The sequence below is a fragment of the Nyctereutes procyonoides genome, unplaced genomic scaffold (assembly GCF_905146905.1).
Source record: "Nyctereutes procyonoides isolate TBG_1078 unplaced genomic scaffold, NYPRO_anot_genome, whole genome shotgun sequence".
Lineage (NCBI taxonomy): Eukaryota > Metazoa > Chordata > Mammalia > Carnivora > Canidae > Nyctereutes > Nyctereutes procyonoides.
Genome location: NW_026575041.1, coordinates 21,789,640 through 21,809,673, shown reverse-complemented (window position 1 = coordinate 21,809,673; position 20,034 = coordinate 21,789,640).

Below are 20,034 nucleotides of genomic sequence, written 5' to 3'. Positions count from 1 at the left end.
ATCTGTAGTGATGTTTCTTATCTCATTCCTGATATTGATGGTTTGTATTATTTTTTTCTCAGTTTTGCTAGAGGTTTATCAATTTTCTTGATATTTTCAAAGAAATAGCTTTTGGTTACATCAGTTTTCTGATGTACATTAGGTTATTTGCTTCATTTTTCAAATTTTTTTATAATGGAGCTTAGATCACTGATGTTAGATCATTCTTGTTATCTAATATAAACATTTCAAGTCATAAACATCACTCTAAGCACCCTACCAGTTTTGTGTTATGTTTTGATCTAATTGAATTCAGGGTATTTTCAAATTTTCCTTTATCACTTTTTGTTTTATCCATTGGTCATTTAGAGTGTGTTATATGATTTTCTAATGTTTGGAAATCTTCCCAATATCCTTTTTTTAGTTTTAATTTAATTCTATTGTGAGAGCATAAAGAAAATCCTGTTAAATCAATAAAATTTCAATTATTTTATACATTTAGGTAATTAATGGGTATCTATTTTATGTCTCTGAATAAAGCTTACCTTGGTATTCATGGTCTATGAGGAATTATGATAATGACTAAAATATTAATAAATTTTATTTTTTCAAGAACCATCAAAAATTAAAAAGAAAAAAACTAACTAGGGTACTTTTATAATTGTAAATGCTACATTACTAAGTGTATTCCTGATAGGAGAGTTTCCACTTTTACCAGATATTAAGAAGATTCAAATTTTCTGTTTATAATTTTTAGTGTCTGACGATTGGAAGAATCTTCCAGACTAGCTTCTGTTCCATACGTTTCAAACTTTGTTTCTCTTCCACTCTATGTATATTTTTGACATCAGGCACTGTAAGATACATTTTATATTGCAATACATCTTGCACCTTTGTGTCATGATGCCAGATGAGTTGGCACAGCTGGTGCAAGGTACAAGGAGTATTTCTGGAAGGCAACTTGGGGCAACTAGAAATAAGTGTATATGGAAGTGACTGAATTACATAAATACTGAGTTAAATATGTTGCTAATTCCACTTCTCTGTTTAATATTCACTAAAAATACCCATGGTTACTCTCATGCTACCTAATGATAGTGAAAATGTGGAAGAAAGAATGTTGGAGATTGTGAAAAGCACAAGAAGTATGATAGATGACATCCCATTAATTGTTTGAATTAGTTCTTGTGACTTGCCTTATTGTGTGTAGCAAGCTGGGTGCTTTTCAGAGAACATTATCAATATTCAAAGAGAATTAGCTATTAATTTTCAGTGCTTCCATCGAGTTACGAACTTGATATACACTGGCTATAAATCTCCCAATAATCTTGAAAGGGAGAATCATCTCTATTTACTAATGTAGGAACAGAGACTAAAAAGAGGTAGTCAGCAAGTCATGAAGGCTCATCTTAAGCATAAATTACCTATGCCTTATGCATTTTATGAAATTTTGACTTTTTCATGTTTAAGTTTCAACAAGTATGATGTTCTTTTTTAAAAAACAAATATGATATACCTTATTTGATTTCATTGGATCTTAAATTATCTAGTCTCTAGTTTACCAAGGACAACCAAAATCTAAACCAAAGTATATCTTTTAGCTTCGATTCCTAATCAAAGTTCAGTACATTTTTGAAATATATGGAATGACCAGAGGACTACTGATTAAAAAATTATGGATTGACAGAATATGGGTCTGCAGCTTTCTTTGTGGATGTTTTTGAAAATGAATTCGATTAATTTAATGGGAATAGGGCTATTCAGCATTTTTGTTCCATTTTATGTCAATTTGGTAAATTGTATTATGTATTTACTATGTCCATTTCATCTAGATTGTCAAATTTTTTGTCCTTCAGAATAGTCCTTTTTTTCTTTTAATATGTGAATGATCTGTAGTGATGTATGTACTTTCATTCATTCCTGCTATTAATACATCGTATTTTCTTTTGTTAGTCTTGTTAGAAGCTTATTAATTGCATTAGTTTCTTTTGAAAAACTTATTTTTGGCTTTGTTAATTTTCTCCATTTTTAAACTATTTTTTATTTCATTGATTTATGCTGCTATCTTTATTATTTACTTCCTTCTACAAACATTAATTTGTTCTTCTTTTCCTATTATTGTCAAATGCAATCATAAAGAATTAATAAGGAAAGGAAAAGAAAAAAAGAAGAAGAAAGGTAGGAAGGAATGGAGGGAGGGAGGAAGGAAGAAATGAAGGAAGGAAGGAAGGAACGAAGGAAGAGATTACTAAGGAAGAAATAAAATTATTCTATTCACAGAAGGCATGATTGTTTACATAGAAATTCCTGTGTAAAAACAAAGCAAAAAAAGTTTAAAAGGACAAATAGTGTGTTAAAATATACATAGGAAGGTTAGAAAATACAATTGGAGGACATAAGTCTCCAGAAAAGTCCTACTGAATTGAATGCCTAGTATTCTTCCAAATAATTGAGAAAGTATATATATAGATATATATATAGATATATAGATATATATAGATATGGATATATATTTATGCATATACACACATATCTCACACACAGAGATACATACCTATACATCTACACATATTCCAAGTTGTTGAAAAAAGTATAAAAAACAAATGTGTTTTATTTGATTCTTTATACTTTTCTACCTTAATTTTTAAAAATATTTTATTTCTTTATTAGAGAGAGAGAGAGCACAAGCAGAGGTAAGGGCAGAGACAGAGGGACAGCAGACTTTCTGTTGAGTGGGGAGATAATGCAGGGCTTGATCCCAGGACTCTGGGATCATGACCTGAGCTGAAGGCTCATAACCAACTGAGCTACCCAGGTGCTCCTCTTTCCAGTTAATGTTTAAGAGTTTATAATTATGTGTGACATTTGAAAAAGAATAGAAAAGCAAATATATATACACAAATATATTTTATTCCTAATTTTTATACTTTTCCAATAGAAAAAGTGCATGTATGTGTTTGTATGTCTATTAAAAAGTACTGTTTATTACCTAATATAAGACCAGACAGAAATTTAAGAGAAAGCTTATTAATCAGTATGAATGTAAAGAGGGAATATACTAATGTTTATTGAATAGCAACTTTATATATGTATTTTATTTGACCTTTTCAATAATTCCATGAGGCAGATATTATTATCCTCATTTAGAAACATTAAAACATAGGTAGTCAGGGGTGCCCGGGTAACTCAGTTGGTTGAGTGTCAGACTTGATTTTGGCTCAGGTCATGATCTCAGGGTTGTGGGATGGAGCCCCACATTGGGCTCTGAGCTGAGTATGGAGCCTGCTTGGGATTCTCTCTCTCCCTCCCACTCCCCCTACCCCCACTCTCTCTCTCTAAAAACAACAACAAAAAAAAGACAAACAAAAACTTAAAAAAACTCCACAGGTAGTCAATTATCTCCTGGGAATTTAATTAAAATCTATATGATTCCAAAAAACACTTTGTTATCCTACTTCAGCAAAACTAAGACTTGAGAAGTACCTTTATTTTAAAAAATTTTTTTAAAGATTTTATTATTTATTCATGAGACACACACAGAGAGAGAGAGAGAGAGAGAGAGAGAGAGAGAGGCAGAGACACAGGTAGAGGGAGAAGCAGGCTCCATGCAGGGACCCCAATGTGGGACTCGATCCCGGGTCTCCAGGATCACACCCTGGGCTGAAGGCGATGCTAAACTGCTGAGCCACCTGGGTTGCCCAAGAAGTACCTTTAAGAATCGTTAGATATAAGTATTATCTAAGCGCTCTTGAATATTATTTAGCATAATTTAGGGTATTAAATATATATAAGAGAGATACTGGAATTCCCCTCAATCATTCATTCATTAAAAAAATTGCCTACTGAATTTCTACTTTAAACCAGGCCTAGTTGATAGAATTCAGCTCTGTATAAGACACAGCCCCTGCATCTATGATGCTTCCAGCCCTGGGGCTGGGAAGAGAGTGCACAGGCCATACACTGTGGTAAGTGTGATGGGGGAGTGTAGTGTGCAGAGGTGTACACAGGGCAGTGTACCGAATCCATGAAGGCGTCCAGGACAGCTTGCTGATACAGGCAGGATACGTGGAAGGGAAGGAGCTGGTGAAGGTGGAGAGGGGTGTGATGGAAGTGTTCTAGACAGAGAGATGTAGTGGTATGGAGACAACGGATGTAGCAGGAGCCTCTAGTGGCCTGACATGTTGTCGAATACTTGTTGGAACATGGGTAGGGAGGCAGAGAAGCAGTCATTGGATGGAAGAATAATTGGGGAACATAATTCAGTAATTACTGTAGGAGCATGAGATGAGAGTTATCGACCCAGAAATTCCCTGTAAAAGGGCTTTCTCTGTCCTTTCAATTTCCAGAGACAGATTGTGCTGATGTTGCAGGGAAAATGTGTGCTTTTATCCCTCATATCTAAGTAGGTCAGTATTTGCTAACACTCAAGGAGTCTGCATTATTTCCTCGTCGGCTAGAACACTGTGCTAATGAGGAGCGGGTCATAGGTTTAATCCCCTTATGGGCCTCTTAGCTTTGCTCTGTTCTGTAGGCACAGACAGCACCCCTCACCCGGGGGCTTTGCTTTTTCAAATGCCAGTTGCTGGCAGGAGAAACTCGATGAGAACTTTTGGACAGACTAGAGAAAACTCATCCCCACTCAGTGCCTCAGAGGGGCACAGCTTCCAGCGAATGTTCCACTGACAGTGCATAATCAATGTAATTGTGGTTTTCTAAGAATGCTTAAAACATTTAATGTTACTCTCATTAAATCCCTAACCTCAGCTCCTGCGGAAAAATTGTAACCAAAGAGCTGCAATCAGCTAATATTCTTTTCTTCTTTCTCCTTTTTAGAGGAAACCAAGAATATTTCTTTAACATCTAGTGAATTGGGGGTCTTATGATTCTTTTTTTTTTTTAGATTTATTTATTTATTTTTATTTATTTATGATAGACACACACAGAGAGAGATAGTGAGAGAGAGAGAGTGAAAGAGAGAGAGAGGCAGAGACACAGGCAGGGGGAGAAGCAGGCTCCATGCCGGGAGCCCGACGCAGGACTCCATCCCATGACTCCAGGATCGCGCCCTGGGCCAAAGGCAGGCGCGAAACCGCTGAGCCACCCAGGGATCCCGGGGGTCTTATGATTCTATAGCAAAGGGACCAGAGATACAAACTCCCATGCATAGAAGTTTAAGCCTAAATACCCATATATGTATTAAGCAGTAGCTTTACAGTATAATCTATAAACCCTGCTCTGTTCTAGGCATCTAGAAGTAAAAAGGATACACTAATTAACCTTTATTGAGTATGGCCAGTGTGCCAAGCACGTAGCTAAGTGCTTTACAAGGATTATTTCATTTAATGCTCAAAAGAGCATGCCAAAATTCAACTGGCCAAATCCTCCCCAACTCATCGCCTTCCTCTTTCCCCGGAGAGAAGGTTAAGAAGCATGAATATGTGTGGCCGTAGAAAAAACACTATGGTCAGAAATTCTCCCAGAAATTTCCAGGGAAAGAGGTCTGAAATAATTATAGCTAAAACTAGTACTTACTGCACACTTAGTGTGTGACAGGCATTTTTCTTAGCAGTTCATAGCATTCAAACAACTTAGTTCTGCGAAGTTAGGTTCTATTATTAGTGATATTTTTATCAATGAGGAAAGTTGAGGCAAAGGAGGTAAATCTATCCAAGTTCACATGAGAAATGAAAGGCTGAGCCAGGATTGTTGATAAGGCATTACCTTAGTTATATTGAGCATGTTTTATTGTGCCGATTTGTTATTCATATATATGTATATATTGTTTTTGGTGAGTTGTCTATTCAAATCTTTTGCCCCTTTTAAAATTAGGTTGTCAAAAAAAATCAGGTTGTCTTCTTTGAGTTGTAGAGGGCTTTTAAAAAATTATTCTGAATATAATTGATTTATCAGACATATTATTTGCAGGTTTTCCCCCCAAGTCTCTTTAGCATCTATCAAAGGCAAAATTTAAATATTGTTGAAGGGCAATTCATACCTTTTTTTTTCTTTTATTACTCATGCCTTATTTTGTGTGTCCTGGCTAAGAAATTTTTGCCTGACCCAAGGTCACAAAGATTTTCTTTTATTTTTCTTCTGGGAGTTTTATAGTTTTTGCTCTTATGTTTAGTCTATGTTTCATTTTAAGTTAATTTTGTAAATGATGTGAGGAAATAGTTATAGTATTTCCTTTCTATATGGATGTCCAGTTTTTCTAGCACCATTTATTACAAATATTGGCCTTTTCCTATTGAATTATGTTGGCAGCTTTGTTGACAATCTATTGACCAAAATTTTTGTCAGTAATATTTTGTATTTTTGGTATACTCACCCTTCATATTTTGTTAAATATCTATAAATATTTCTCATGTGTGGGGTACTATTAAAATAATAGTTTTTATTTCAATTGCCAAATACTTTTTTTTTTGCTAGGATATACAAATGCAATTGATTTTTCTTCATCATGACTATGCTCATATTGCTTGACATTTCTATTGAAAATCAATTGCCAAGGAAAAAAGAAAAAATCAACTGCTAATATATGTGTAGATCTCCTTCTGGATTCTCTATTCCATTCCATTAATCAATAGGTCTATCCTTACACCAATACCAAACTATCTTGATTGTTAGAGCTTTATAGTAACTCTTGAAATCAGGTTGGCTAAGTCCTCCAATTTTGTTCCCTTTTTAAAAATTGCTTTTGTTATTCTAGATCTTTTGCTTTTCCACATAAATTTTAGATCAACATGCAAACTTTTACAACAAATCCTTGCTGAAATATTTTAATTGAGATCAAATCAAAATCAGTATTTTGATTGATTGGCCTGAACTTACATATCATGATGTAAGAATTTACATTTTAATAATTTGTGTCTTCTAATCTATTATCTGGTTTATCTCTCCATTTATTTTGATGTATTCTCTTATTATCCTTGTAATGTCTATAGCACCTGTGGTGATAATCCCATTCTGATTTCTGTTATTGGTAACTTGTGTCCTCTTCCTTTTTCTTTCTTTTCCTCCTGCCCTCCGACCTTCTTTCCCTCCCTCTCTGTTTCCTTCCTTCTTTTTTTTCCCTTTCTTCCTTCCTTCCCTTCTTTCTCTCTTTCCCTCTTGTTTTCTTTCTTCCTGCATTGTCTAGCTAAATGTATGAAAATTTTACTGATATTTTGAAAGAATAGTTTTGATTTTGTTAGTTTTCTGTAATGTTTGCTTTCTATTTCATTGATATCTACTCTTATTCTTACTTTCCTTTTATTTTGCTCTTTGTTTTCTAGTTTCCTAAGATGGAAACCTAGTTCATTTATTCTAGTTTTTTAATGTAAGCATGTAAAGCTGTAAATTTTATCTTACACAGTGTTTTAACTGAGTCCCATAAATTTTGAATGTTTTATTATTATTGCCATTCACTTAAAAAAATATTTTCTAATTTCCCTTGTGATTTTGTCTTTGCACCATGAATTATTTATTTATTTATTTATTTATTTATTTATTTATTTATTTATTGTGTTGTTTGATTTCCAGATATTTGGGGTTTCCTAAATGTCACATTGCTACTGCTTTCCCATTTAATTCTGTTGTCGATTGTGGTAGCTAATTTGATGTGTCAATTTGTCTATGCCACAGGACCTAGTTTTTGATCAAACGTCAGTCTAGACATCTAGACATTGCTGTATAGGTATTTTTTTTTAGCTGTGATTAATATTTAAATAATTTAATTTTGAGTGAAGCAGATTACCCTCATAATATGGGTGGATCTCATCTTATCAGTTAAAAGCCTTAAAAGAAAAGACTGAGAGGTTCTCTAAATAAGGATTCTGTGTCCAAGTGGCCTTCAGATTTGAGATTGAAACATAACTCTTCCGGGGTCTCCAGTCTGCTGGTCTGCCATGTAGCTTTTTTTTTTTTTTTTGTTAATTTTTTTTTTAAATTTATTTATGATAGAGATAGAGAGAGAGAGAGAGAGAGAGAGAGAGAGAGGCAGAGACACAGGCAGAGGGAGAAGCAGGCTCCATGCACCGGGAGCCTGACGTGGGATTCGATCCCGGGTCTCCAGGATCGCGCCCTGGGCCAAAGGCAGGCGCCAAACCACTGCGCCACCCAGGGATCCCATGCCATGTAGCTTTTGGATTTACCAGGCCCCATAATTGTATGAGTCAATTCCTTAAAATAAACCACTCTCTCTTTTTATAAATATTAATATTTAAATATGGTATATATATATGTACATAAATATATATGTGTGTATGTTCATATATATGTATTCACACATATATATCCTATTGGTTCTATTTCTCTGGAGAACTCTCATACATAGGTAGAAAACATACTTTTTTATTTTGATCCTTTTAAATTTATTTTATTTTTAAAATTTTATTTATTTATTTGAAAGAGAGAAAAAAAAAAAGAAGAAAGAGAGCAAGCAGGAGGAGGGACAAAGAGAGAGGGAAAGGAAGAGAGAGAGTCTCAAGCAGACTCCCTGCGAAGTGTGGAGTCTGCCATGGGGCTCAATCTCATGACACAGAGATCATGACCTGAACCAAAACCAAGAGTCAGACTCTTAACTGAGTAAGCCACCCAGGTGCCCCAAATCTTTTTAAATTTATTGAGTCTTGTTTCATGGCTTAACATAAGACCTATCTTGGTGAGTATACCATGTACTCCCCAAACGTATGTATATTCAGCTGTTGCTGGATGTAGTGTTCTGTAAATATTGATAGTTCACAGTGATGTTCAAATCTTCTTGATCATTACAGATTATTTTGTCTAGTTAGTATAAAAATGTCTGTGACAGTGGTGTTAACAATATCTTACTATAATTGTATGTTAGTCTATATCTCCCTCAAATTCTGTCAAGTATGGCTTCATATATTTTGAGGCTACACTATTAGGTGCATAATTTTATGCCTTTTATGTAATCCTCAGGAATAGTCCCTTTTATAATTGTGAAATCTCTATTTTTAGTAATACTCTTTGCCTTAAACTCTGTTGTATATGATATTAATACAGTCACTCCAAGCTTGGTAGGTTTGTGGGTCACATAATACACATTTTTATCCACTTACTTTCCATTTATCTATATCTTCCATTTATCTATATCTATATCCCTAAAAATATGTCTATTGTGGGAAGCATATAGTGAGTCTCACTTCTTTATGGGCTCTATCATTAATATTTAGTTTGTTTTTATGTGGTTAGATTTAGGTCTATCCTTTTATCCTTTATCTTTATTTGTCACCTCATTGTTTGTTCCTTTATTCCCTGTTTTCTTCCTTCTCTTGGATTATTTAAATTTTTTAGTATTCCTTATTAATTTATATCTTGACTTTTAGGGTGTTTTTGTGTGTGTAAATTTTTAGTGGTTGCTCTAGGGATTACAATATCCATACCTAGACTTCCACATCTGCTTAGAGTTAATATTACATTACATCACATTAACTATAGATACTTGGCAATCATATATGTTCCTTTATATCCCCCCACTTGCCTTCATGTTACAGATGTCCCATGTACTACCTCTACATAAATCAAACATCCCATTAGACAATGTTATAATTTTTGCTTCAGTTCTATCTATCTTAAAGAAATTAAGAGGAAAACAGTCTCTTTTAAAAAATTAAGACTATTTTTGAGCAACTTCAGGTTCACAGCAAAATTGAGGGGAAGTTACAGAGCTTCCTCATATACTTCCTGCCCATACACATGCACAGCTTCTCCCATTATCAACATACCCACCACAGTGGTACTTTTGTTACAAGTGATAAGCCTACATTGATACTTCCTAATCACTGGAAATCCATAGTTTCCATTACAGTTCACTCTTGGTGTTCTACATTTTGTGGGTTTGGACAAATGTATAATGACATGTAGCCACCATGTAGTATCATACAGAGTATTTTTATGGCCCTAAAAATCCTATGTGCTTTGCCTATTCATACCTTCCCTCTCAAATCAGATCTTCTTACTGTCTCCCTAGTTTTACCTTTTCCAGGATGTCATCTAGTTGGAATCATACAGTATGTAGCCTTTTCAGATTGTCTTCTTTCACTTAGCCATATACATTTAAGTTACTTCCATGTCTTTTTATGCCTTGATGGCTCATTTCTTTTTGGCACTGAATAATATTCTGTTGTCTGGATGTACCACAGTTTACTTATTCATTCACCTATTGAAGGACATCTTGGTTGCTTCCAAGTTTGGCAGTTATAAATAAAGCTACTATAAACCTCCAGGTGCAGGTTTTTTATGGATGTAAGTTTTCAACATCATTGGATAAATATCAAATAGTGCAATTGCTGGATTGTATGGTAAGGGTGTATTTGATTTTGTAAAAAACGTTCAAACTATCTTCCAAAGTGGCTGCACCATTTGCATGTATGAGAGTTCTTCTTGCTCAACATCCTTGTATTTGGTGTTATCACTGTTCTGGTTTTTGGTCTTTCTAATAGGTATCTAATGGTGTTTCATTATTGCTTTAATTTCCATTTCCCTGGTGATGCATGATGTTTAGCATCTTTTCATATGCTTATTTACCTTCTATTTTCTTTGTTGGGGTGTCTTTTAAAGTCTTTGGCCCATTTTTAAAATTGAGTTGTTTGTTTCCTTATTGTTGAGTTTTAAGAGTGCTTTGTATATTTTGGATTACAGTCTTTTATTGGATATCTTTTGCCTATATTTCCCCCTAATCTGTGGCTACTCTTTTCATTCTCTTGACATTGTCTTTTGCAGATCAGAAGTTTTTAAATGTAATAAAATACAACTTGTCAGTTATTTCATTTATGGCTGGTGCCTTTAGTATTGTATCTAAAGAGTCACCACACCTAGAGCCACCTAGATTTTCTCTTATGTTATCTTCTAGGAGTTTTATAGTTTGCATTTTTGTGTTTTATAATTCATTTTAAGTTAATTTTTGTGAAGGGTGTAAAGTCTATGCCTCTCTCTCTCTCTCTCTCTACACACACACACACACACACACACACACACACACACTTCCAACATGGTGTTGTATGACTTACTTGCCTAAGTACGTATAATATACTTACTTGTATGTATATTTACTTCCAGTATGGCGTTGTAAAGAAATGGTGAAAGAATGTATCTGCATTGTACCTAATCTTTTTTTTTTTAAGATTTTATTTACTCATTCGTGATAGACAGAGAGAGGGGGCAGGGGGCAGAGATACAGGCAGAGGGAGAAACAGGCTCCATGCTGGGAACCTGGCGTGGGACTCAATCCCAGGACTCCAGGATCATGCCCTGGGCCAAAGGCAGGTGCTGAAGCCACCCAGTGATCTTAGTGGGAAAGCCTTGAGTTATTTCTTCAAGTATTTCTCCTTTTCTGGAACCACAGTTATATGTATTGTACTGTGTGATAGCTTAAGTTCCTCAGCTTACTGAGGGTTTGTTAATTTATTTTATATTTCTCTCTGTGTTTCATGTAGTTTAGTTTTTATAGCTTTGTTATCAAGTTTACTATGCTTTTCTTCAGTTTATAAACTGCTGTTAATACCATCATTCAGTGTGTATTTCATTTCACATATTGTATGCTTCATTTCTGGACATTTCATTTGCATTTGCTTAATATCTATTATTTCTTTATTCATTATGTTCATGTTTTCCTTTAAATCCTTGAGCTAATTTAAGATTTACAGTAGCTCTTTCCAAGAACTTCTTTAATAATTTGGTTAGATGCTTTACATAAACAAGTAATTAATTTTACTTAAATGGGAATTATTATTCCTATTATAATTAAGGAAACTAAAGATCAGAAAGGCAAATTAATGTATCCAAGGTCATGTAGCTAGTTAGTAGAAAAGTAGAAATTAGAGCCCAAGATTATCCAATTTCCAAATCTGTCCTCATAATTACTATTCTATCCAGTATATGTGCTGTCGAAGCGAGCACTTACTATTCTATTCAATATTAACTTTCTGTTAATTGATTGTTTAAACTTGAACAAGTATGCTACTTCTGTGAACCTCAGTTTCCATGTCTCTAGAATTAGAGATCATGACCTACTTCACAGCATTGTATATGAAAGGTCCCTTTCTTCTGAAGTTATTTTTGTTGCAGTTGAAAGAAGGAGTTTGAATTTTGTGTCAGAGCACAGCCCAACAGCAGCAGAACTAAATGTATGCATTTAGATAGGTGTGGGATGGAGGAAGAAACCTTATTGCAAGGCTTTTGTAATCAGGAACATGAGTACACAGGGACATTCCTTGTAGGGTGTCTGGGTAGAAAATAAAAAGCATTAGTACCCACCCGTCCAAAAATACATTTGATACTGCCTGGATATATCTGAGCAGCTATAATTTTTTATTATTTTCCTAACATAAATTTACCATTTTGACCTGAGTATAGTGTGAAAAAAGACTGTTGCATATTGATAATTTTAACCTCTTCCAACATTCTAGATGGTGATAATGATCAAGATGGCATCTGCTGAAAGGAGTTTTTATTGTTTAAGATAAGGATTTCTTTCTAGATTTGTATCCCTTCACATAACTTTCTCTATGGCTGGAGAGTTCAGTCTGTTTCCTCTGAGTGTCCAGAATACCTTAACGAGTTCCACAATAGATAGTTTCCTTTTTACTTTTATTTATGTTTTGCTCTTTGAACAAAATTATTAGTCAACAAAATTACTGTAGGCAGCAGTCTCGAAGAGTTTATTATTTGCTTAGTAACAACTCCATATAAGTATATTTGCTATGGATTCTATACAATGGACACAGAGTTACACAACATGAAATATCTGCCTCTAAGGAATTAATTGTTTTGTAGCAAAGACACAATATATGTTAAAAATGATTTAGTAGTAGATATAAGCCACAGGGTGTGGGAAAATCCAAAGTTGGGTATTCCTTACTCAACTGGTAAAGAACTATCTAGATCGCATGGAGAGTGATGCTTGATGATTGAATAAATTTTGAAAGGTGAGTACAAGTTTATCAGGGCTAAAAGTATGACAGGGAAGGAGGCTTCCAGCAGAGGGAGGGTAAGCATTTGTGAAGGCTTGGAAGTGTGGTGAATATAGTGTCTCTAGTATCTGTAATTTGTTTTGACTGAGACTCAGGGGAGATAAGACAGAACAGGTAGGCAGGGTTCATACCACGAAGAGGTTATTATACCTCTTGGTCACAGGGGAGTCTAAATGGGAGAGCGTGGGTGAGGAAGTATTAATTCATATCCACACTGGAAAAACAACTCAAAGTACAAGGCTGGTTGCTGACAAATCAGTTGCCTCAGATTTGTATCTGATCCCACATGGGGGTTGGGGGATGCAAAAATACCGATGACTGACTGGGCCTAAGCTCTCAGACAGTGAGGAAATCTGCTGAGTGGAAGCCTTTGGAGTCTGACTATGGGATAAACAGCTTTGCTCAGAGATCTATCCTCTGTGTAAACAGTGGCCTGCTTCTGAGGGAAGATAGCCCAGCTGGAGGTGGATGGTGTTGGTTTCCAAGGCAAAAATAACACTGCCCAGGTTTGTGCAGGCTTCTGGGTTCACAGGCAGACCACAAGAAGCTGACACATCCAAAGAGGCAAAAACATGGTGAAAAGAGCACTGCCAAAGGCCAAGGACATGTCTAAAACCAAGCAGTGTAGAAGGTGGAAAATCCCTTATCAATACCAACATTAGAGCAGAGGTCCAGTACTTGATATTCTCTCTTCAGCTTGCTAACTCTACCTGTCAGGTACCAGACTTTGAACTGAGTACTTTCCTTGCAGAAGGATAACAATAATTGACATATTTTGAGGGCGTCCTTTGTCCCTTATACTTATACTGTTCTAGATACAGTATATATCATTACTCATTTAATTCTACCACATGAGTGAGTTAAAAATATTATTTTCAAGTTACAGAAAAGTAACTGAGTGAGTCTCAGAAGTAAGGTTTATCTAGTATCACACATGTAGGAACTAACTAGTGTATCTGGGATTTGTTTTTGTTTTTTTTGTATCTGGGATTTGAACATTGGTTTTACTATTACTCTATGGGATAAGTATCATTATCCCTGATGTGTAGATAGAAAAACCGAGGCTCAGAATCATTAAGTGAATATTGTAGCTGGAATTGGCCTCAGTCTCTGACTCAAGTGCTGGTTGCCTTAGCTAGTACACTCCACACCTCCAACACTGGGAACATGTCTGGAGCTAGTTTCTGTCTCCATATGACTCTTTCTTGATCCGAGTTGAATCTAGACCTGAACTGCTTTAGGGAGATCCAGACACATCCTCTGAGGAGATCATTAATGTGTCCCTCCAGAGAACAGAGGAGGCTAGCTGCGCAATCAGTGTTAGCCAAAGAATCAGCAACATCCACCAGACAGGAGGCCACCACCTCAGACCCTGCTACTCCATTCTTACAATCAGTCTCAGGCAGCAGAAGAGTTAGACCTTGGAAAGAGAAGGAGGAAAAAGTATTCCAGACACAGGCATGGGTTGCACTTTCCCTCACTGCCCAGGGAGTGAGAGTAGGAAAACTGTTATGGAAGAACAGTTCCCTTCCTCTCCAATCACTCAAGCATGTAGGAGATGTGGGGAAAAGATAGTGAGTAAATTAGTTTGAGTTGGGAATTTTAAACTGGGATATATAGACTTTTGTTAAAGAACAAAAGGACAATCTTGGAACTGGAAAATTTTGGAATCTGCTTAAGGCATCATTAAGGGAGGGAAAGAGAGAAACCCAAGAGCTCAGACAGTGAGAGAAAGATATAAAACTGTTTTATGAGATGGTTCGATAGATAAGATATATCTGTCATCTACGAACTCAGATATTCCATTATGTCCTGACCTTCCCATCATCAGGTGCTCTCATTTTACCTCCTTTGTCCTTAGAAAAGTACTAATAATTCCAATCCCAGTGCCTGCTACCATAGCAGTTCCTTTTCAACTCATGGTTGACAGCTGAGTTACGATTTCTCTAGGATTCAAACTATGTTCCCTTCCTGAAACAGATATTGAAGCAATCCAAGGTTAAGATACAATGGTTATGCAAAGCTTAGAACAAGTTTCAGTAAAGCATCAATGGTATCTTGAATCAGGCTCTACACACCTCCAGTGGATGGATTCCATAACCTTGTCGAACTGGCTTCCTAAGACCTTTTTCATTCATCATGGACAGTATAGAGACTATGAGCCCTGTGTCCATTAAGCAATTGGCAGAAACAGCCTGCATGTCCTTCTACAGAGAGACTGGATGTCCCAGAGATGGGAATCAGTATTGTATAGGTCTGGGAACAGAGGTGGGTAGCTGAGGTCTTGTGCCTCTTCCAGAAAGTCACAGTCCTGGGTCAGCCTGTCTGAGATCTCTCTGCCTTGGTGGATAGAACAGAAACTATGGTGGATACTTGGGAAGATCTTGGGACTATAAAAAGGGAAGCAATTAGCTCCAAGCTTTTGGACTGAAGTATTTATTGAAAGTTTAATTCAAGTTTGATTCCCACCAGACCTCAGATGTTTCCCCTGATAAGAGAAAACTGAGCATCCCAAGTCAGGCCAATGCTCAGAGCCATGTTGAGATCTCTAGAAGACCAAAGGAGACTGTGGGGGTGGCTAGGGCTTCCTCTACATTGCTTCCCATACCATGGAAACCCTTATGGTTGCTCTTTATGGCCTAGAATTGAGCTATCATCTAAGAATGAGTACAAACTTCATATAATTATAGGAAATCATTATCTTAAAATATCCAAGATGGTCAGTTCATATATACATACATTCATTTGCTCAACAAATATTTATGCAATACTTCTGATATTCTAGGTACCTGAGCTTAAATTCCCAAGTTCTCAACATTTCCAGTCCCCTTGGGAACTAGCAAGAAGGAGATGTCTCAGAAAAACAAAAACCTCTACTCAAGCTGCAGAAAGGTGGGCACGGGAAATTTGGCAAGCAAAGTCACAAACTTTAGGACAACCAAAGACTTCCTGGAGAAAAAAAATGTGAAAAAAGATGTGACTTTCATTTTTTGTGTTCCTATTTTTCTGGGTACTCAGATCTCAGAAGCATGTCAAGTTTTGACATGGAGATAATTGCATGAAGCAGGTAGTATCATATACTCCTTTCACTACTTGGCTGGGAATTAGTACATCTGAATGGGGTTTTTCACATGTTTAGTGGGGCTGAAATGTTGGGGGAACCACAGACTATTTGCATTTTATAGCAATAGTAGTTTTTATTATCTATCTGGATGAAAAATTTGATTTTTATGTTGTTTCAGAACAAGATAGAAGTGAAATTTTATAATTTACACACCTATTTTCATGTCTCCTGGATGATTCCAGTGCATTTCCAACATCTGAAATATTTTTTGGTCTGAAATGTGTTGGGGGTTTGGGAAAGAGGTTGGAATTAGAGAAGCAGTAATAGCTTTAAAGAAGAAATTGCTCCCCCTCATGCTCTCTCAGCCTATTCAGTGAAATGAATTGGACTGCATTTTGCTTTTAGCTCCACTCTTGTGTAGGTAAAGAAATTACTGCATGAGCTCACCCTTGGCCCCCAGCCCTGGGATATCATGCCAGTAAATCTATGATAGTAGAGTCAGCACACCAAATATCTTTATTTTTCTTCTAATCTCAAAATGAACTGGACTCAGAAAAATTTCTTTTTTCATATTATATCCTTTCCATATTTTTGTTCTTAACCTTTCAAGCTAGTGGACTTTCCCCTGAGGCATTTCTTTTGTCAGGTTGGGGAGGACAAGAAACGGGAGGGAAAGGGGAAGAAGGAGAAGAAATTAAGATCTGCCCTAATGTCCTCGGATGGGACTTCCCACAGGGGTCAGAGGCAGGCAAGACCCATTGGACAATATTGTATGGGTATGTGTGATCTTTCCAAGCATTTTTTTTTCTGGTATTATACCCATAAGGAAACACAGCAAATATTTGCTATGGCCTTGAGCAAAATACAAGCCAGAGCCTTTTTAATGATGTTCCCTGTACTTCAGGACCCTCTGCAGTATCTCTGGCCTGCTGTTTCACTTGCTGGAGTTGGCAGTTTGTCCTGCATAACAACCCTACAACCCTCACTCTTGTTCTCCCTCCAGCAAATGTGCCAGACAGCATGTTTACTTTGCCCACGGCCTCCCCACAGGACAGCAGTTCTGGTCCTTTGCTCAATTCAAACAACTTAAATGAAACTCAAGCACTCAGCAGAGCCCCACGGAGCAGCACAAGAGCATTCTGGATGGAGTCCTAGCCTGGCCCCTCCCTCAGCTCCCCACGCTCACCCTTCCCCACTGGCAGCCCAATGGGAGCTATGAACTCTCCTTTATGCACAGTTCTGGCTTGGGGTCAAGTTGCTGACACCAGTGACACCTCTCCTGAGGGAAGCACTTGGAAGCAGTTGGCATTGGGCTGTTGGAAGAGACACCATTACATGTCCTTTAAAAAGTCAAGACAGTAAAAGATCATGTCTGATTGGGGAGGTGGGACCTGAAGGGCATCTCAAGTGAAGGATGATTAAAATGCCTGCAGAAGATAAGGGAAGGAAAACTTAGATAGGGATGGAGAGACTCAGGTCAAGAGTAATGTTCCATGATACTCCGTGTGGCCAAGGCACCCCACACGGGGACTCCTGCCAAAGCACTTGTCCTTGGGATCATAATCTACATCTAGACAGAAAGGTGAACAACTTAACCTTACCAGTTCAACTTCATATGGCCTTACCCAGCCCAAGTATACCACTGAGAATGCCCTTAATGCTTGTTGACCTAAACTGAAAGGTCAGCATGAGCAAAGCTCATCAGGGATGAGAGAGTAAGACGGGGGAGAGATGGGGATGAGACTGGAGGGGAAGTGGGTATGTTGTCTTCCTGCAGGTTCTGTAGCTGAACTCTTTGGGTAGTCAACAAAGACTTCTGAGAACCCATGCATAGGCTCTGCTTTAGGTGCAGGAGGTAAGATGGCAAATGTAACCCTACTAACTTCCTCCTCCTCTTCTCTGCACTTATTTCCTGAGCAAATGGAAGGTAGGAGACCTCTCCCAGTTACCCACCACCAAACTACCATGCTGCCTGCACTCAGACCCATATATTCTGCCCACTGTCCTGTTACCTGCAAAAACCATGTCTGCTGCTACAAGGCCAGGCCTTCCTTGGAGCATTGGTTCCTATCTTTCTTCATTTGCTTAAGGACTTTACTCCTACAGAGATCTTGAAATTACCCACCCCCTTTCTTCCACATTGACAGTTTCTCCCTCCAAAAAATCATTCTCATACACATAGAAATTGCCTTATTATCTCCCATCTTAGCTGTTGACCCATTTCTTTGTTTATGGCAAAGCTCTTCAAAAGAGATATGGTATAATATCTGTAGCTATATCCTACCTAACCTCCTATATTCTCTTTAACATTTGTTCTCCAAAATCTATTGAAAATGCTCTGGTTAAGGTCACCAATGATTTCCATCTTGCCAAAACCAATAATCTGATCATATCATACCTTGCCCAATTTTGTAGTCACTCTGTTCATTTTTGCTGTTCTTCAAAACTCTTTCCCCCTGCCCACTTGCTACTTTTTTTTTCTCCTGAAACCTGCTTCCTTCAGACCCTCATCAAGCTCTCTCCCTTACTTCAATCGAATCTCTGTTCAGAGAAGCCACCTTGACAATCTAGCAGGAAACAATATCTATCACCATCCTCTGTGTCATTCTCCACTCCTTTATCTTGCTGTCTTACTTCTTAGCACCTTCCCTGCTGAAATTATGCATTTATTTGCAAACTAGTTTATGTATGATTCCTAGTAGACTCTAAGAACTTAGGGACTTTGTCAGTCTTGTCCCTTCTATATCCCCAGCACCCAGAACACAGTCATCCTTTAATGAATAGTTGTTGAATGATGAATGAATAAAGGTACAACCCTGCTCCTAAGGAATTCATGGTCTAATTGGGGATAGTGATGATGATGATAATGGTACATACTACTCACTGCTATATATCTATATCTGTAGATAGATAGATAGATAGATAGATAGATAGATAGATAGATAGATGATAGATAGATAGATAGATATAATCATTGATCTTCCCAATAACTATATGAAGTTTAGAAGTAGATGGTATCATGTCTACTTTATAGATAAGGAGCCAGAGGAGGAAGTATTCCATAACCTACAGACGATTATACAGCTGGTCAGCAGGAAGAGCTGCAACTCAAGTACATGTCCTCTGAGTCCAGAGCCATACTCTTCAACCCTGAGCTCTTTGACCTTGCAGTCTGACAGCATGTGAAAAAGTCACTCCATCTGTTCAGGTTGCCTTAATGTGGATATGACAGTTCCGCCTATTTGTGAACAGTGAACACCCAATTATGCTTGCTTAGTTGAAAAGAGTGCTGACTTTACTCATTTTGCTATAAAAGCAGTCTCTGTGCCACAAGCCAAAATACACAGGGTTGGTAAATATTTTGTGCTTGGTTACAAGCAAGGACCAAATCCAATCAATGTTGGCTCAGTATGATATGGTTGTTCATTAGTTTTAGGAAATAGGTAGGTTCAATTCTAATGTGAAGACATTCCTTGGTCATGTTTCAGCTGAGTGTTTGAGGAAATTAAAACCTTTGGATCCATTTGGGCTTGTTTCTGAGTTCAGCACAGTATGTTCCCTTTTGTGGTTTATAGTTAAGTTTGGTGCAAGGCCCTGGCGCTTGAGTTCCATGGTCTGGTTTCCTGTAGGCCTATAACCTGTCCTCATGAATGTGCAGAAGCCTCTGGAAAGCTCTGCCCACGACTGTGTGGAAGTGATCTTAACCTGGGCCAAGCCAAGCCTTCTTCCTGACAGCCAAGTATGTAATTTTAACATTTCTATCAACCACATTTAAAATATCAAAAAAATCAAAAATCAAAAGAAACTAGTGACAATTTTAATAGTAGATCTTATTTAATGCAGTATGCCCAAAATATTATTATTTCAACATGAAATCTATATAAAGCATTATTCAATCCGGTCTATATTTTATACTTATAGCAGATCTCAGGTTAGACCAACTACATTTCAAGTAGCCACATGTGACTCATGACTACAGTTTTGGACAATGTATCTCCAGAGAATAAGAATAGACTT